The sequence below is a fragment of the Acomys russatus genome, chromosome 2 (genome assembly GCF_903995435.1).
Source record: "Acomys russatus chromosome 2, mAcoRus1.1, whole genome shotgun sequence".
NCBI lineage: Eukaryota > Metazoa > Chordata > Mammalia > Rodentia > Muridae > Acomys > Acomys russatus.
In genome coordinates this window covers 55,520,553-55,536,768 of record NC_067138.1, presented here as the reverse complement: position 1 = coordinate 55,536,768, position 16,216 = coordinate 55,520,553, and the positions used below count along the sequence as shown (strand labels likewise).

The 16,216-nt window shown below is 43.9% G+C and overlaps 1 non-coding gene across 1 annotated transcript; it reads left to right on the top strand.

The window, feature by feature from the left end:
• The first annotated feature begins 6,199 nt into the window (after positions 1–6,199).
• LOC127207741 (small nucleolar RNA SNORA17) lies at positions 6,200–6,331 on the top strand. Its single transcript, XR_007832963.1, has one exon. It is a non-coding gene; the product is annotated as a small nucleolar RNA SNORA17 (small nucleolar RNA).
• Positions 6,332–16,216: the final 9,885 nt, after the last annotated feature.

Genomic DNA, 16,216 nt, shown 5'->3' with positions numbered 1-16,216 from the left:
GTGTGGTCTGTGAACTGAACACAGCAGCAGCTCTTATCTTCCATGAGACAAGGCCAGCACAGGGTTTTGTGTCTGAGCCCTGAATGCATTACACCGTCTTCTCCAGTATTTACAACTCATCCATTAAATAGCAATGGCCCTTCCCTCCAACAAAGACAGATTAGCTTTCCACTTAGGAGATAAACCTATAAACTAACTGCTTTTGTGCCTACGACACTCATCCGTTTCAGGTTCTGCACCTCCCGAAAAATGAAAAATTATAGTCCCTAAAGAGATTTGAGACACACACACACACACACACACACACACACACACACACACACACACACACATATATATATATATTGCAGTGGTAGTCATCAGGTTACAGGGAGGGTTCATAGGTGTGAGAAACAGCGATAAAACGAACAGCTCTCTTGTCTGTCAGGCAGTAACGTGAACTGGTAAAAACAGCCCTCATTACTGCAAGTTGAGTGGGTATGCACGAGGCGTCCAATTTCCGGCCATGTATTCCTTTCTCTCTGTGACAAAACAAGTATGATGCCATAAAAGCTTACTTATAAGTCAACTCATCTGATGAGTGAGTAAAAGAAAGACTATATGTAATTTACAGGTGGATTATTGTTAGGTTCTTACAAACACTAAGCCCCTTAAAATAAAAAGGCTATATGATTTTTGCCACACCCAAAGTCTGTTTTCCTCAGGGAATACGGCAAATCAGAAGTCAGAATCTAACAAGCTGTGCATAATAATATGTAACACATGTTACAGCTGAGTTCATTCCCGCCGTTTGCAGGACACGAGTCTACCTCGAATTGCAGAAGTGCTTGTTATCTTGACAATGCCAGCGAGGGGTGACGATGACATGAAGAATTCCGTATATAGCACAAGACGCTGCCTCCTGGGACAGTGTCAAGATTCCTGGCATTAAGTGGATGGGAATAAATGCAGGAATCACTAGGGCTTAAAATTACCACATCCCAATTATAGATTATTCTTAGCAGCTCTAAAGGTCCTATAGATTAGTTTTATAAATTGCCTTGATCTCATTATAATGTATATCCTTTATAAAATGCAGGCTACAAGGAACTTGGGCCTCCTGATATATATATGTTGATTCTGTCCTACCAATTCCTCCTGACATAGAAAATCCTCCTTCTCTCTATTTCAAAAATTCCAATTTCTTTTCTTTAAATTTTCTGCATGATTTATTACCTTATCCTTCATTCAGCAAATATTTCTTGGCTGCCAGCTGTACTTACAGCATCGCATTGGACACTAGGACAGATATATATGATACATATTCCTGGTCCTTTAGGAAATTCATCTCTCCCAAGACGACAAGACATGCACACATGAAAAGTAAAATGTCTATTTAAAAAATTAAAATCATGGAAGAATATTTTTTTAAAAAAGATGTCTCAGGCCAGTGCATCTGAAACACCACATAACTGACACCAGCAGAATAATATAACAGGAAAATAGAGGATGCAGTGATGTTTCGGGGTTCAGTGGTCAGAAAAAGCTTTGTAGAAAAGGAGCGCATGAGGTTCGGGCAATTCTAAAGGAGACAGTCTAGGCATGGACAAGGCCACACGTTACTATGTTGAGGTGAGTAGGCATGTCCTGTCAGGAGAAACTGCATGCTCTGCAGGCTGAGGGCTGCCTGAGGTGGAGTGTGAAGAGGGAGGAGGAGAGCAAGTCGGAGCTGTGTATCAAACATCCGTGCTACAGACTTTACAATGGTGAGTATGTGGAGAAAGTGTTCCGTTAAAACCTTCACTGCGGTCCAACATGTTCAGGTATACACATTTTATTGTGCCTCTATTGATTTAATTTTTTTATTTGACAACTATTCTACACACAGCATACATTATGTATACATTATGGATGGCTAACTTGTTATCACTGATACCTTTATAACCCCACATCCCTCTCACGATTGCAAGAGAACACTCAGAATCTTCCCTGCATGGCCTGTTGTTGTTCTTGTTGTTGTTGTTTTTGTTTTGTTTTGTTTTGTTTTTCCAGACAGGGCTTCTCTGTGAAGCCTTCGTTGTCCTGGATCTGGTTGTAACCAGGCTGCCTCTGCCTCCCTGAGTGCCAGGATTGCAAGTGTACACCACCACACCCAGCTTCCCTGCAGTAGTTTTTAAGTGCTTCTGACTGTAGTTACAAGAACTGACTTTTCTCCCATCTAAGTGTGTATCCTGTGATGCCTCCCCAGTCACACTTATTGCCACCTACTGGTAACCACTATTCTACTCCCAGTTTCTGCATGCTCCATTTTTTTTTTTTTTTTAATTCCACATACAAGTGAGATGCACATATTTTGAGTGGACCTCCACCCAAACTTTAGCAAACTGGAGCAATTGTGCAGCCATCATTGCAGTCCGAACACAGAACATCACCACCATCCCAGGGATGGTTCCTGTGGCTACTCAAGTCAATCACTACACGTACTTCCTGTTGTAGCTATGTGACAGCATTTGGCATTTAAGTAAGTTCCATATTTACTTTATAATGTTTTCAGGTTGCTCTATTATATTTTGGGACTCACAAAATATAAATCTCATCCATGTGTGAACATGTGTGAAGATTCTTAGAAACATTTAGTTGTTTTTATTAGAACAATCTTGTTTTTGTTAGAAATGACAGGTTAGGGTCATGGTCACACAAAGCCTCCAACATGAAGGGACAAAACAAAACAAACAGTAAAGGCCAGGGAGATGGCTCAGTAGGTAAAGGAGCTGGCCACACAATCTGGGCACCTGTGTTCAACCCCCACAACCCATATGAATATAGAAAGTAAAAAGAAATTCCCCAAAGTTGTCCTCTAACAGCAGCATACATGCCATGGCATATGTGTATGTGCACGCATGTACACACATGCACACACACACACAAATTAATAATAATAACAATATTATTGTTACCTGGGTGGTGGTGGTGGTGCATGCCTTTAATCTCAGCACTCAGGGAAGTGGAGTCAGGCCGATCTCTATGAATTCAAGGCCAGTGTGGTCTACAGAGTGAGTTCCAGGGAAACCAAGGATACATAGAGAAATCTTGTCTCAAAAAATCAATAATAATAATAATAACAACAGCAACAACAACAACAACAACAACAACAACAACAATAATAATAATAATAATAATAATAAATTGGTCTATATTTGTTGGGTTGTCTTTAAAGTTTTTCTCACAATATATTTTGATAATATTTTCCCACTCCTAGGTTCTGCACATTTCCTTATCTACCCAATTTTATATTCTTCCTCCCTCCCCCAAAAAAGAGAAAAAAAAATGAGATTTCAGCTTAACCCAGTCAGAACGGCCAGGACAAATAAAGCAGAATGATAGCAGATGCTGGTGAGAGTGCAGGGAAAGAGAAACACTTACTAATTGCTGGTGGTCATAACAACTTGTACAGCCACTCCAGAAATCAGCGTGGATGTTTCTCAGAAATCTACCATCTTCTGCTACCATGTAAAAGTCACAGTCTGAGGAATGGGTTATGTCATTGGCCAAAGGAGCCTCATAGAACCCTCAAAACATCACATAATTATCACCTGTGCTACTAGCTGCTCTCTACAACCTAATGGTAAGGCCCTATGCTGAAGACACCATAGAGCTGGTGTCGTCACCATAGAGCTGACACCATAAAGCTGTCAGCTTTACCTCTACTGACTGCTGTTTATGGTAATAGAAGGCACTAGACTCACTACTGGAAGAGAAAAATAATCATCAATTTCACCCAGACATGAAGCCTGTAACCTACAATAGTGACCTGCCTGCAAGTTATACTGGTATGATAGTGACATAAAAGTTATGGGATTAACCAGCCACACTTCAACCACTCTGTGAGGTGAAACTCAGACCCAACATTGCTAAAGTAGCCAATAACATGACACTAGATAGGTTATAGACCTGGATGGAAGCATGCCACCATTATGCTGCTAAAGGAACATAACAAAATTACTCCTAACAACATATCGCTATACCCATAGAGGAGAGTATTTCTTAGCCTTCCTCAGAGAAGCTTCCTCTAGCAGTAAAGTGCAATTGACACAGACATCCTCAATTAGACAGTGTGCTGTGAATGAGAGACTTTGGAGCACTCAGCCACAAATGGGATATGAAAAAGAAAATTTTATTTGCTTGATGTAATTATCATCTCAGAGGCTTGATGCTGAATAAGCTCACCTTTTCTAGTTCTTTCTGAATTCTGGCTGGCTGGCTCAACCCAGCTGGATAAAATTCATCTCCACGATGACTGATTCAAAATGGCTTCTCTTGGCTTCTCCTGAATTGCTCTGTTTCTAAACTCTACTAACTGAAATGCACTGAGCTGCATGAATTCAGGTGCATTCAACTGAACTACACTGAGCAGACTGTACCATATGTCCTGTCCTGTACTGAACTCAGCTCTATTCTACTCTCTTTTCTATTGAACTCTCTACCATACTATACTGTAGTGCTCTCTCTCTCTCACCTCTCTCTTTCTCTTTCTCTCTCTTTCTCTCTCTCTCTCTCTCTCTCTCTCTCTCTCTCTCTCTCTCTCTCTCTCTCCCTCTCTCTGTGTGTATGTGTGTGTATGTCTGTCTCTCTCTCCTGTACCCTACTCTACTGTCTCAAATCTATTGCTCTTAAGTAGCTTTTCTTTCCTGTCTGTTCTCATGAGAGTTGAGCATATCCTATCTCTGATTCATTCTGTCAAATCTTTCTCTGATTTGTCATTTTGTCTGCCCCTCAATTAGATGTCACTTTCAGACATGGATGCTTCCTTCTACAAACTAACTTTACCTTCATTATTTGAGATTAAAAGTGTGTACTAAGAGCGTGTCTGTATTACAGCCAAATGGATTAAAAGCATGTCACTCCAGCTGCATCAACAGACCTTTGGATGTGATCCTTTGCCAGAGCAGTCAGGTTGCTGGATTAAAACTCCTCTACAGAGATGTCTTTACAAAACCCTCTCCTCAGGTCTCTGAAACTCTGTGAAAAAGGAGGTAGAAATATTGTTAGAGTCGGAAGTGGTTGGATGGTTTCAAGGAAACAGCATCTTCCAGAAACAACAAGGTGATGCATGCATTTTTCTCAAGAGTAAAAAGAAGCCTGAGGGAAGTAAATTGCACAAAATGGAAGGAACTTTTCTTTCTAAACTAAATGTACCTAGCAAGCTAAAAGAAGATATTTTGATAATAAAGAAAAAATAAGATATTTTCAGAAAAAAATTTAAGAATTGGAAAGTAGAAGCTGAGAGATGACTCAGCATTAAGAGCACTTGCTGCTTAGGCCCAAGGACTGATGTTCAGATGCAGCACCCATAGGAAAGCCAGACATGGTCCTGCACATACATGTCACCCCAGCACTGAAGGGAAAGGAGACAGTCATGGCAATGCTGATTGCCATATTTTTTTTTTTTTTTGAGACAGGGTTTTTGGTGTAGCCCTGACTGTTCTGGAGCTTGCTCCATAGATCAGGCTGGCCTCAAATTCACAGAGATCCACCTGCCTCTGTCTCCTGAGTTCTGGGATTAAAGGTGTGTGCCTCCATTGCCCAACTGACTGCCAGTATATTTGAAAAAAAAAACACACACAATCTCCAGATCCATTCAGAAACCACACTGCCAAGAGAATGAGACCAAGAGTGACAGAAAAAGATACTCAATGACATCCATTGGCCTTTGTGAATACACATACAATACACACACACACACACACACAGACACACACACACACACACACAGACACACACACACACACACACAGACACACACACACACATACACACAGAGTGGAGAGAGGGAAGGACGGTAAGGAAGAGAAAAAATCGAGGGGAAAAGAGATGGGATGATAAAATGCTCTTAAAATTAAAAGAATTAGACAAAAGAAAACAGGGGCTAGAGGGATCACTGACTGTTCTTCCATAAGATCTGGGTTCAATTTCCAGTACTTACATAGCTGCTCACAACCAACTATAACCCCAGGCCTAGAGTATTCAACTCCCTCATCTGGCCTCCAAAGGCACCAAGCACACACAAGGTTCACAGACAGACATGCATACAAAATACTTATAAACACAAAATTAAATTAAAATATAAATTTCCATGGGCTAGGGGAAAAACATACTAAGCTTTCAATCTAGGAAGTGTATCTGAGTTTCAAAAAGAGAGAAAGTGCAAAAGGAAAAACATGCTGCCCCTAGAAGCTTTGCAGGTGTGGTTGTTGGGTCACATGTGCATCAGTAGGTGGCAAAGAGGAAACGGGCCATGTCTACACTCAGTAATCTAACCTCTAAACATCTGAATGACCAGTGACCTAATATTTCCTGAAAAGGCAAGCCTGAGATGACCAAGGCACTAAGCAGACCCATAAGGGCTCCCAGAGCTGGGAGCAAGCTGGAGACCAGAAGAACCCTGCTTGGAACCCCATGCCCTGGCAGGAGTGAGCTGGAGAGACAGACTACCCCTGCATGGGGCCACTTGGGCAGGCCCAGGCAAGGAGAAAGCTCAAGATGGGTGCCATGGAACTCAGAAAAGGAGCTAGCTAGAAATGACCACCAGTCAGGCACAAATCACACCTCGGGGGTGGGCAGGCCATGTCTGAAATGACCTGTGCCTGGTGCCATATTGCATGAGTGGGTCACAGCACTCCTAACACCACTCCTGAGATGACCCCAGACACTCAGAGACCCAGGGCACCACTAAGAGGAGCAAGTAATTGATGGAGAAATGGAAGTGAAAGAGAAACAGAAGGATGCAGGCACAACAAAGAAAAGCAGAACTGGAGACTGGAGGGTACTCACTGGAGCCTGTGAGTAGCTGGTGATGCCACCTGGGACCATGACGGGGTCCTGGTTGGTGCTGCCACCAGAGTCAACTTCTGGGCCCCTGACACTAAAGCAGCAGGGGTCTGTTACCACCAAAGGCCAGGCATACATCCTTGGTCTGGGCTGCCACCCAGGGACATGTCAATGTCTGAGGGCTGTGCAGAACTGAACCCATACATCATGTGGCTATCATGGAAGAGCTAGTCTTGGGGTCATGAGAGCAGGAGAGCTGTCCCTGCCCCTCACCTACTGCAGCACTCAGGTGAGCTGGTCCTGCCCCTCACCTGGGCAGAATAGTAGAGCTGGCCTGGATATGGAAGTTGGCAGGTGAGCCAGTCCCCAAGGGCATGAGTGTAGGAAAGCTGGCCCTGCCTCTTGTCTGCAGTGGCTCAGATGAGGGAGAGATGCCCTCCTCCCTCCCCTCATCCTTTGCTACCTATAGCAGGTAGAAGAGCTGTCTCCTGGGTTATGAGAGTGGGAGAACTGGTCATGTCCCTCACCAGCTGCAACACTCAGGAGAGCAGGCCCTGTACCTTGCCTAGGCAGAAGGGTAGAGCTGGCCCTGGCTGCAGGGACTACAGGTGAACCAGCCTCAGGGCGTGAGATTGAGAGAGCTGGAGGGCTGACCAGCTCACATACCTCTCAGGCCCATAGCCAGAGCTTTGAATTGGCCCACCCCAATATGTACCCCATTGATGAACTGCTGGAATGCGTGAAGAGGCTAGTCCTACAGATACAAAACTACAGGATCTCCATGACATGGGGCAACAACAGGATACCCAAGGGAAGCTCCAGTATTAACAGAGTAGCAAAGGGCAGAAGCCTTCAAACAGATCAATGAGTCATTTCAATGAATATTTGCAATCAAAGAAGTGTGGACCAAAGGGTAGACTGTGGACACACTGTGACACACTACAGCTTCCACAGAGAGATTTTTTTGGGGTCTGTTGGAGGGTTGCAAAGGTAGATGTCATATGAGAAGAGGGGGGATGAGTGGGATTAAGGTGCATAGTGTGAAATTCACACACACACAAAAGTTGTGGGTTTTTTTTTTTTTTTAAGGAAAAAAAAACTTACTAAAGAAGTGCCCTATGCAAAGTATATGAATATGGCAGGTCAATACGTATCAAACACATTACTGAAGATTCCACAATCTTAAAGATTTTTTTAAAATGGTCATTTTAAAAGGTTCTCAGAAAAATGAAGTCATGCCCAAAGGAGCATGGATCACACGGCATTAGATCTAGCCTCATTAGACGCCAGAAAATAAAAACAGTGATGTTTTTAAGTTTTACAAGGAAAGTATTTTATAGACTTGAAGTGTGTACCCAGGGAAACTACCTATAAGACTAAAAGAAAGACATTTTGGGAGAGACAAGGTCCTAAAAATTGTCTTCCTGTGTGCTGTGTGGGAATTCAACAGGAAAGTTCCAAGTTCAGTTTTCAAGTTAATGTTGGAGTGCTTGCTTTGTGACAGCTGGGAAGAGAGGCAAAGAATCTAGAACCGAGGGTTGTGGGGAAGGGCCTCCAGGAAGAATGCCAGCAGACCTCAAGTTCTGAAGAGAACTATGAGAGGACAAAATAAGAGCAATACATTCAGGATGAATATTTGCCAGTGCAAATTAGACATGAGATGTAACAAGCAGGTGAGGGTGGCTTTAAGTAAATAGGCCTGAAATGAGCCAGAACAGGAGTTATACAGGGCAGAGAGCTGTCTGTGCACTGTGTGTGTACTGCATGTGCATACAATCACATGTGTGCCAGTATGTGAGGATAAAAAGGACAGGGTGGAGATCTTTCTGTACATCATGTGTTCATGCATGAATATACACATGTGACCCAGCACGTGAGGATAGAGGAGGAAGAATCACACTACATCCATGGGACCTGTTGCTGATAGATCTCACACCGTCTTCTGGAAATTCAGCAAATTGGGGAATCTGGTTGTTTTTGTTTGTTTGTCCTTTCTCTGGATAGTTAGAAGGTGAGAAATCTCTGCTACTTCTGCCAGGCAGCCTAGTGCGTTGCGTCTTCCAGTGAACCACATTTCCCAGGCTCAGTCAACTATAAGGTTTTGAGTTGAGGCCTGGAGAGTCTCATGGCATTGTGAAGTCTGTATCCTGGGGTCCACGTTATAACTAGTCTGCTGTAAGTCTGTTGTAACATCCCAGTGCTACCCTGTGTAAAATGGGCCACGTCGGATCTAGCTCACACGATGCATTTCCATGTCTCTGTGTCGGCCTTCCACTCATTGTGACAGGGATTCCTGCTGGCCCAGGCAAGATCGAATCCAGGTGAAAGCTATGGTTGGCGTGCCATTCTGCCAAAAGAGTTTCCTTTTCCCCTTTCTCTTACCCTTCTGTATTCTTCCTATGTATGGTTGATATTTGTCACAGGGATTATGAGACACACAAAAAGGTCCTTTAAAATATTCTTCATTTTACACGGCTCAGTGTTACTGGAGCAGCAGATTACAGCTGGAAAGTGATAAAGCAACTGAGGTGTTGATGGCCTCAGGCTGTGGATGGTATCAAGTCACTGAACCGTATACCAGCTAAGCCTGCTCTAGGAGACCCGGGTTCAGGTACTGCCTAAGAATGTTTGCAAAATAAAGCAACCTGGCTGAGAATGTTTGTAAAATAAAGCTAATTATTCATGCACTGGGATTGTTTTGAAAATATCAGATATGGAAGACTGTAAATGTAAGGAATTACCAAAGTATAATTTATTATTCGTATCACAACACATTGTGTCACATAAATGTGATCTGTAAGAGATAATTATTATGATACATTGTATTATTTTAAAATACGTAAAATTGCTTCATTTTTAGACCTATTTGCTCCTAGTATACAGATGATTAAGTTGTTGTTGATATGTAACTAGAATCACTAAGGTAACCACACTTTAAAAAAAAAGATTTATTTATTATTCTTATATGGATGAGTCTTTGCCTATATGCAGACATGTGCAACATATTTATGGAGGCGAGAAGAGAGTGTTAAACCCCCTTGAACTGGAGTTATAGAGAGTTTTGAACTGCCATGTGGGTGCTGGGAACCAAACCCAGGACCACTGTGAGAGCAGCCAGAGCTCTTACCTGCTGAGCCACCCCTAGGGAGAATACACTCCATACAAAGACTACAATGTACACACCTTGCTTTGCACTCTCATCATCTCTCACTAATCTCTGATCCCACAAGTATATCACATAAGTACAGCAAAGAGGTTGGGAGGGTGACCTCTGAGGCTCTCTGCCTATCCACAAATTCTTACCCTTGCGAAGAATTTGAGTTCAGCATCCTAGTACCGAGTGGCTATTGAGGGATCTGCTTCTGCACGCCAGGCCACCCACCAGCTTATTCAACATCTACTCTGCCTCATTGTTCCTGGCTCAGAAGCCCAGATTCTGCCAAGCTGATGACCTCTGACCTGGTGACTCTTGCAGGGCTTCATCAAGCTCTCAGCCACAGCCACAGCCATCACAGGAAGGGCAAGGACAGGACCTTCTAAATTCACTCATGTCTGTTGGCAGAATGACTTCCTCCAGAGTTGTTGGACTGAGAGCCTCAAGTTCTTGATGACCACTGGCCAGAGACATACACTTCTCCTGTGCAGTCTCCCTCCACAGACAGTGCTATTGAAAACATGGCACCTGGCTTTGTCAGAGTGAGAGATCTGAGAGAAAACAAAGGTGAACAAGAGGCATCCAAAAGAAAACCCTTGGTTTTTATAACCATCTTATTGCCTCTGCCAGTTCATTTCATTAGGGGCTACAAAGTAAGTCACGGTGCCATTCAAGGACCACGGTTATTATGAGGACATGTGAAGTGAGAGTCAGGATGGATGGGGCATCTCAGAGTCTGACAGTCACAATAACTAGGGAACATCATCAGCAAACCACTTTAGAGCTAGAATCATACGCTGTTGTTGACCCATTGGCTTATTCATGCAGCAGGACATTTATGGACATCGACGCCAATGCTTTTGTGTGTGTGTGGACCCTGAGACGGCAAAGACAGCCTCTAAGGTCATCCACACATTTTTCCCTCTGTAAAAAGAGGACAGCAACATTCCCCCAGGGCTCTCCGTCAATTCTGTGTGCCCATGAGAGCTTCACATATGCCATATTGGAGCAATATACTTTCCTGTTAAGAAACACTAATTAGGGCAGATAAGATGGATCATTTAGTAAAAGTACTTGCTACCAAGCCTGATAACCCGAGTTGAATCCCCAGGACCTACATAGTGGAAGGAGGGAACTGACCCCCCTTAGGCTGAACTGACTCCCTCAAGCTGTCTTCTGAAACACACACACACACACACACACGCACGCACGCACGCACACACACACACACACACACACACACACACACACACACGAGGGGAGAGGGGGGGGGGGGAGGGAGGGAGGGAGGGAGGAAGGGAGAGAGAAAGAATAAATATCTGAAAAGATCTACCAATGAGAAATGGGCTAATTCTGATCTATAAATACTAGAGTAAACTGCAGATATAGGAGAACTCTTCCCCTCTCTCTCTCTCTACCTCTCTGCTTCTCTCTCTCTCTCTCTCTCTCTCTCTCTCTGATTCTCTGCCTCTTTCTCTGCCTTTCTCTCTGCCTCTGCCTCTCTCTCCCTCTCTCTCTCTTCTTCCCTTCTCTCTCTCTCTCTCTGATTCTCTGCCTCTTTCTCTGCCTTTCTCTCTGCCTCTCTCTCTCTCTCTCTCTCTGCCTCTCTCTGCCCCCCCCCCGCCTCTCTGCCTCTGCTTTGTATGTGATATATGTTTACATGTTGTTACTTTTAAAAGGAAAGTGAAGAGAATAGCACACTGCCTCAGGAATCCCAAGAAGGCAGTGCTCTTAAGTAGGAATATTCTTCAATGTCTTCCCAAAAGAAGGAATTTACATCGGCTTTCCTTTGAAATTGATTTTTCCCATAAAGTTTTGACAGCAATCACTGAAGGAGAGAGGACAACAAGATAGAAAGTTATGGTTCCTCCAATCCTGGTCAGGAAACCCCTGTGTGACAAATGGTGGCCAAAAGCTGAAGAGTTGTTTATTTCCTCATCTCTTTCGAGTTTCCTGCCTCCTTTGATCATTCTTGATGCCAAGAGTCAAAGGGGCAAATGGTGTTATCAAAGACAGACTACTGTGTGCTGTGAGTCTTGCTTTGGCTGTCCCAAGGGGCTGTGCTACAGGGCACACATATCCCCAAGTGGGCCCAATGGTGTCCTTCAAAACTCCTTATTTACAAGCTCAAGATGTGACTCTATTTTGAAATAATATATCTGTAGATATAATCAGTTAGTGACCTTGTGATAGCATCCTTATTTAAAAATAATAAGAGAGGGTGTAAACATAACAAAATGACACGTGAAGGCAGAGGCAAGGACTGTGTTCATCTACTATAAAATTGTGACTTTATAGTAAGATTATTATATGTTATATTGATCTTCCTCTCTGCTTTCCAGTAGATGGCTTCTGAATCCCCTGCTGATTCCTGAGTAATATGGACGACAGGAGAATATTTTTTCTAATGTTTGGTCTTTAGCCCTGGATCCTGAAACAGAACTCACAATCTTAGGGAATTTTCTATGTCGTGGGAGCATCTTTTGTCCTGGTGAAATAGTCATGGTGGATCCTTGAATAGCAACTATAGATTCCAAGAGTCTTGGGGTGTTGAGCACATCCATCTGCAGAGATGCTGCCACATCCCAACTCCATAGGGACAGAAATCCCGCAGTCAAACCCCTGAGACCTCACCCTGTGTAGCTTTTCATCTGTTGATCTAGGTTCTTTATCATATACCTATTGAGATAATAAACTAAGAGCCATAAGGAGTTCCCTGAGTTCTGGGAGTGGTTTTAAAAAGTTATTCAGATCCAAGAGGGCGTTCATGGATGCTTCCGGTGTACAGACAAGTTGGACAGAAGCTGTGGGCTATGCTTGGTGTATGTAATTAAGAGCAATGGAATAGAAGTCTTGAACCATGAGATCTGAGGCACAGTAGTAAATGAATTGAAGTGTAGGCTACCCCCTACTATCACAGAACCACCTGATATAGACAAGTCCTCGCACCTCTGGGCACAAAGGCTTCTGTGGCGAATGTGCTAAACCATTTGGGTTTTCCTAACTTGCATGACTTCACAAAACAAGAAATATCTGGAGCCCTTAGAAGCTACAAGAGGCAAGGAGAGATCAAACTCAAGGGCCGCTGAGGACTACCAGGTTCTGTGGACTACTTGTTCTCAGACTTGTGGCTTCCATAACTGTGAGAGAGGCCTCTGTGGATCCACTGAGCTGATGGTAACTCAAAGAAACCCAGTCCCCAGATACCCAGGACTATGTGTAACCCCCAAACCAGATGTATCAATAATTATGTCCCCCGATGTGCTAAGTCTCCAAGTCCCCCTGCACTCCCAGAGGACCATTTTCTGCTTAAGAAACGTTGTACACAAGGATAAGAGAAGCCCAGGAAAGTGAAATGTCGGAGGTGTTTGTGTTTGTGGCCCAGGCAGCCCCTGTACTGACTGCCCTGCACCTGCTCCAATGGCAGACTTAGGCAGTAAAATCGTCCAATCACTAGAGTAACACACCCCAGCTAGGCCGGAAGTCTGTGAGGCTTGGGAGAGCCATTCCTCCACACAAACGGGAAAGCTGACAATCCTACAGAGCAGCATCTGTCGAGGAGAAGCGGGTTCTGCCCCTGCGTGTGATGCCTGAGGCAGAGGGGACTAACTGGGCAGCTGCCTGCGTGAGTCAGGGTTGATGCCATATGGGCAGCCAAGAGAAGGCTGGCTGGGGTTCTTCAGCTCTCCCCAGATGGAATCATGACTAGGAGGGAAGAGCTCTCCAAGGGCCAGGCTGGACGCTCTTGTTTCCTGTGTTCGGCAGCAGTGAGTGGCAGCAGCAGCCAAGTAGGAACGCCACCAATAGACAGAGGCTCCCATGATTACAGGCCTTGAGTATTGTGGCCCTTGGATTTACAAGGATTACAGACAACAAGGAAGTCAAGATCCCCTTGCCTTTAACAGAAGCCAGTGTTAACACCTCTTGGCTGGGGATGTTCATGACCCTTGGCTGGAAAGACCTGACAGCTCTCATACTCTCTCATGGCTGACAGTTTCTTTACTTGCTTTTTGTTTGTTTGTTTGTTTGTTTTTAATAGCCTTTAACCCATCCTCATTCTTAGTGGTCTACCATTCCCTTGCCTTGGCTGCCCTTCTTGCCAGCCACTCCTGAGCACAGCTGATGTTTCCTTAGCTGTCAAGAAGCCAGGTGCCCTGCCTCTCTCTCTCTAAGCTTTGCCCACTGACTGCCCAGCTAAACCACTCAGCTGCCTCAACTACTTCCACTCAGATAACTTAGCATTTATCCACGGTGTCACCAACTTAATGCACACTACTGAAAGTAGGTGTGCTGGACAGTTTTCTGTCAACTTGACATAAGCTAAAGTCATCTGAGAGGAGGGAACTTCCATTAAGAAGATGCCTCCAGGCCAGGTGTGGTGGCACACGCCTTTAATCCCAGCACTCGGGAGACAGAGGCAGGTGAATCTCTGTGAGTTTGAGGCCAGCCTGGTCTATAAAGTGAGTTCAGGACAGCCAAGGCTACATGGAGAAACTCTGTCTCAAAAGAGAGAAAGAAAGAAAGAAAGAAAGAAAGAAAGAAAGAAAGAAGGAAAGAAAGAGAAAAGAAAACACCTCCATAAAATCAGGTTGTAATGCAGGCCTGTTCGGCATTTTCTTAATTAGTGATTGATGGGGAGAATCCCATTGTGAGGGGTGCTATCCTTGAGCTAGGGACCCTGGTTTCCATAAGAAATCATCCTGAACAAGCCATGGGGAGCAAGTCAGTAAATAGCACCCTTCCATGGCCTCTGCATCAGCTTCTGCCTCCTGGATCCAGGCCTGTATGAGTTCCTGTCCTGACTTACTTTGATGATGAACAGTGATGTGGAAGTGTCAGCCAAAATAAACCCTTCTCTTCCCAGGTTGCTTTGGTCATAGTGTCTCATCATAGTGATAATAACCCTGTAGGTAAGCAAAGACTACTGGAGAGAAGATTTTTATTGGACCTAATGTTATGACACAGCGCAGGGCAGAGTCTCCCAGGCTACAACCTAAGTGAGCTTGAGTAGCCTACTTATATAGTGAAAAAGAATGAGGAGGGGAGGCGGGCTGCATAGAAAAGTCACAGTGTTTAAACCAATCACAGCCTTGCCTCTTCAGCAACTGTCACAGCATCCCTCTGCTACACCACCAGAAGTGCTTCTGTCTCGCCTAGCTGGAATAGATACAGGATCATCTAGAGCCAGGGTAATCTAGAGATCATCATGGCTGCTGCTTCATCAAAAGCCAGGGTAATCATCTGTAATCATTGCATGCTTTTCTCAAGGCATCTATGGGATGTTCAAAACAGACAGTGTTGACACAAAGATAGCCTGACTGTGGCATCTTTTTGTATAAGGCAGCCAGGGCCATAAGGGAGAATCAAATAGCTGATTGTTGGGGCATTAGAACAAATGCTTACAATAAGGCCTTTAATACTTATCATTAACACTTGCAGTGCTTAATAGCTGTCCAGTTCCCCAAGTAGAAATGTCCCCTTCCTCTGTCTCAAGGAAACAAAGGTCACACTGTTAAGTGCCAGGATCATGGGCACACTTGCAGTGCTTAATAGCTGTCCAGTTCCCGAAGTAGAAATGTCCCCTTCCTCTGTCTCAAGGAAACAAAGGTCACACTGTTAAGTGCCAGGATCATGGGCTAGGCTAGCTCCAAATGTGGACTTCTATTTTGTTTCTTGCTAGGAAATCTTCAGTCAGTCTCTACCCTTCAAATTTCCAACTGATTAGTTACAGCAATTATGCAACGCTGTAATTCTGAAAGCTGATGCAATAATGTTCATAAAAGTGTATGATTAACACATAACTTAGAAATTTGTTATCTTTTTAAGAATTTCATGTCAGGCATTTTGTCACAGTGATGGGATGATAGCAAACACAACTTCATTTTTATTTTTTATTAGTTCTTTGAGAGTTTCATGCAATATATTTTGATGATCTTTACCCTACTCCCTTAACTCTTCCCAGACGCATGCCCCTTTTCCTGCTCATCCAACTTTTAACATTTATCTCTTTCTTTAAACCATCAAGTCAGTTTGTGCATATACTCTCAGATGTGTGGCCAACTACTGGAACACGGTTGAGCTGCCAGGAGCCACACCTTAAAGAAAACTGACTCTCCCTTTCTCAGTATCTACAAAGCTCTGCAGCTAGGGGGTGACACTTCGTGCCCGCTGCCCTCTCCACGTTGGGATTTTTGTCTGACTTGAGTTAACAACACTTGTGTGTGCTATTGTAACTGCCACGAGTTCCTGTGTGAC